The sequence below is a fragment of the Eutrigla gurnardus genome, assembly GCF_963514095.1.
Source record: "Eutrigla gurnardus genome assembly, chromosome: 9".
NCBI lineage: Eukaryota > Metazoa > Chordata > Actinopteri > Perciformes > Triglidae > Eutrigla > Eutrigla gurnardus.
The window spans coordinates 18,636,409-18,640,717 of NC_139923.1; positions in this window are offsets into that span (position 1 = coordinate 18,636,409).

Below are 4,309 nucleotides of genomic sequence, written 5' to 3' on the forward strand. Positions count from 1 at the left end.
ACATAGTATTTAACTTATGTTCTGTGGCTGCGATGTAGTCAAATTTGCATTAAAAATCAGTTAATCTTTTATGTAATATTTTGCTCTTGTTACTATTATTATTTCAATGCAGCAAGTGCTGTAATTTAGTCTTCATTGAAGAAACTGAACCCCTTTTTTCTGTGCAGGAGAAACATTTTTGCTGTTTTATCTCAGATCTAAATGTCACTCTCTGTCTGTGCTGCCAGTAAAGATTTCGTACCCTTTCAGAAAGCTATAATGCTGTGCTCCTGCCACCCAACATGGCTGCACACACTGATGTGATGCGTTTTGTCATTATTGTGCTGTGGTTCAGGTCACGGCAGGACTTGGTCCAGGATGTTGACAGAGGTGTGTTCAGGAGGCCACTAGGGGGAACCCAATCCATCATCATACAGCATAATTCACTGCAGTCTACTTTGAGATGTGGGTGCAGTATAAGATGGTGAGACTGTATCTTGCAGGGGTGGACACAATCGAAGCAACCTCTTCAATGTAATGGAATCCCCACTAATGCAAACTATGTCCTCAGTTAATCACCCCAGAGTTGAATTATTGTCTCACTGACACAGACATGAACAATATTATTTTGTGAACAAAATTTTTTCGTTAGATATTATATGGGATTATTGCACTGCACAGCTGTTGCTTTAATTGTGCCTGTCCCCTGAAGTTGACATCAATGTCACCCATTGATGGCTAAAGATTGAGGATGTTACACTGATACATTACTTTGAAAAGGTATCATTTATACCTTTTTGGAGTAGAATTATTTGCTGTCCTTTATTTAGATTGTTTAAAAGGATATTGTAATATGTAACTCAGTCTCGAAATTAAAATTTCCCGCCTAAGACATGTTTGAGAGTAACCCTAGAAATTTAACATTATCTCAGTTGTAATTTACCCAGTTTTGTTGTAATCTGTTACTCTATGGCTAAAAGCATGGTAAACTCATGCCTTGGCTTCATATCCTAAAACCATGGGTGAAGAACTAAAATGTTCTTTTGCAGAATCTATATATAATTCAGAGCGTTATAGATAACCTCTGTGTGCTTTTCATGATTGATGTGTTTAGGAAGGCTTTGGTGTACATGATACACTGCTGAGACTGACATTGAACAGATGAGGCAAGATAGAAGCAGACAATTCATTGGTAGAGCTGCTCTCGAGATGCAGCTCTGCATGAAAGTGTGACGATAACCTTGAAAGCAAATCACTAGACACAATGCAAGGAAACGGCCAACGGTCTGTGGTACTAGTTTAAAGATGCATTGTTAAAAACAAAGATGTAACATGAACGTAAAAGCTACAGAGCTGTTTCTGTACGAATATAATTTAATTCTCTGATGCTGGTTTGGATCATGCCCCCTTGGGCTGATATTGCTCACAACAAGGCTGTCTGGGGATTGTGTTACTCTGCATGATGTCAAGGCCTGCAGCACCCAGCTATACAGGTGCAGACCTGTCCTGCCCACGACTTTGTTGTTGATTTACTCCTTTTGGTCTCAGAAGAGCCAGTGCCTTAAACCTTAATGCAATATTTATGATCACAGTGTCAGGGACTTTCTTCCAACTACACACATTGGGTAATAGGGCTTCTGAACCCACCTGCAAAAAAAAGTAAGTTACTGATTCATGCCATATCCACACTAACCGCTGAAACTGGATCATGTATAAAAAGCTTGTTGTTGAACCTTCCATTACAACTTCTACATCTGACATATTAAGCAATATTTTCATGATTCATTGTTTCAGTCAATCAATCGCTTGCAAACATCTGCTGCTTCTCAAATATGAAGATTTTATGCTTAGATATCAATAGACTGAATATGGACGCATACATCAAGCTGTATTAAGTTGTCTCTTTGGGCTCTGGAAAAATGACAAAACCATGAATGGATTAAAATGTCTCTAGTTATTAATTATTAAGAATTTGACACTCAAAAACTGTGGACTGAACCACAAACCTGGATTGATCAGATTTAACTAATAATGACTAATAATGTATAATAATCAGATGCAGTATTTACTCCTGTTTGGGTACTATTTACTAAATGAAACCACAGATTTTTGGCCCATTTGAAAAATGTTACATTCTCAGTATAGACATAAATTGGCTCGGAGCCGAGTGTCACAGACAATACAAAGTGTTGAAAGGCGTTCTGACACATTGTTGGTTTTGTTCTTTTCAAGAGATACTGACAATGATAAAAATAGAGATTAACAGCCATATGCCATGCTTTGGCTAATCAGCTGTGATGTTGCAAACTACATTCTGAGTGTGCAGATTGGTTTAAATTTCATAATAATTAATTTCATAATAATAGCGTTGTGTCTTCATGGTCTTAGCCTGAGCTAAAGTTGATATTGGTACTCCCACAATGCATTGATCGAGTACTGTAAATCCTTTGCTACACTAGATTTGATTTAATTGTTATTATTCGACATTCACATTTGTATTTTCTTTCCCTTTGCTTTTAAATACGAGTTTAGGTTTTTTATCGTTTCAGGCTTTGACTTGACTTCTGTGGTGACAAGCCAAGTAACACACTGAGCTTTTGTCTCTACCCTTCTGATTTAATCTAGCACCTGTTTGCTATGCAAAGCCTCAAGAAGGGCTCTTTGATATAGTGTGTGTGTGTGTGTGTGTGTGTGTGTGTGTGTGTGTGTGTGTGTGTGTGTGTGTGTGTGTGTGTACACTGATGCAAAAGCTGATGCTATCACTTTGATGCACTCCCTAATCTGTGCTCCAAGGGTGGCCACGAGTATTTGATTTTGCGTATTTATTTCCTAAGATAGTGTAGAACAGCTAGGATAATTTCAAACTGGATTACACTAGTCTGTTCCAGCTGTTCCTTAGTCAGACCATGACCTGGAAAGAATAAATAATAAATTACAGAGCTACTGAATGCTTCAAAGAGTTTGGAAGCATCAAACAAATCTTGTTTCTTTTCACAACTGAAGATTCATATATAGTCGAAATATAGAAACAAAAAGTTAAATGGCATTTTTTTAATTGAGAAATTAATTAAGAGTATAAGGTTACTAATGGAACTTTGTGGTTTATTTTAGTTGACTATATTGTAAATATTCTCATTTGAATTTAAGTCAGTGGGCATTTATATTACATAATGTTACCTGTCTGGGCTATCACTGAAAACAAAAAGACAGGCAGGTTTAGCAACATGAAAGATATGGTTACATTTTTGACATAAGAAGCTAAGACGTTCAGGATCCCTTTCCACTCCCTTTACCTTGGCCAGTTCGAGTGTGCCTGGTCAAAGTCTGGTCAAACAGAAGCAGTTCTGCTTGATCTGAATCCAGCCCTGTAAGGGGATACCTGCTGCATCCAAAATCCACAACCAGGGACTAAAGGGAAATATCTCCCAGTGTCTTGTACTAGGACTGAAACTCCATCACAAGGCCCCTTCAGGCTACTGATAGTCAATAGGCCCTGTGCCATGTGTGATGTTTTGCTGCAGGTCTAATGCTTGGCTTTGATAAGGTATTCAGTTTCTGCAGAATATCAGTTTCGGTTTTTGTCGTGTAGATCCTTGGTAAAATCCCCCTTTTCTGTCTGTGGTCATTGTTTTTCTTCTACATCTTAAAGTTATACTGTGGTCATGGAGGGAAACTTTCATTAAATTTCGAGTCAAGGGAAATATTATTATTATTATTTATTTTACCAGTGAAATATATTTTAATTTTTTTTAACTTTCTGTGGTAGCCTTGGGCCACAAGATTAAAAGGCCATAGACTGAACACGTGCACCGTGTTCAGCGCTTTGATAGTTGAGAGACTGAACACTTATGATTGACCCACACATAGAAGACTGCTGACCCAGGTTATTCCCCTATTATTCATGTTTATAAACTATTGAGTCTGCACATGCAGTTCCCCACACAACTGGCAAATCATCAAGTTGCAAAGAATTACATGAATGCCATGTGTTTACAAAGCAAATAAAGTTTTGTTTGCACTACTCGCTATCTCTTTCTTGCCCATTCAGCGCGACGTCTTTGTTTTATTCTCTTACTTTTAGATGACTCAGGTTTGCAGTTAAATATATTTGAAATATATGTAACATCAAATTAAAGCAAAGCCAGCTTGGGTGATGCACATTGACTCATTTACATCGACTGCCAACAGGAGTCTAACCTGCGTCATCGCGTTGCCTGGAAAGAAATCATGTCTATTTGCCTGTAGGTCTCCCACTTAGAACTACATAACATGCTTTTTGAATATATTGAGACCTTTCTTTGAATGTCATTGTAATTGCTGGTTGCCCTGG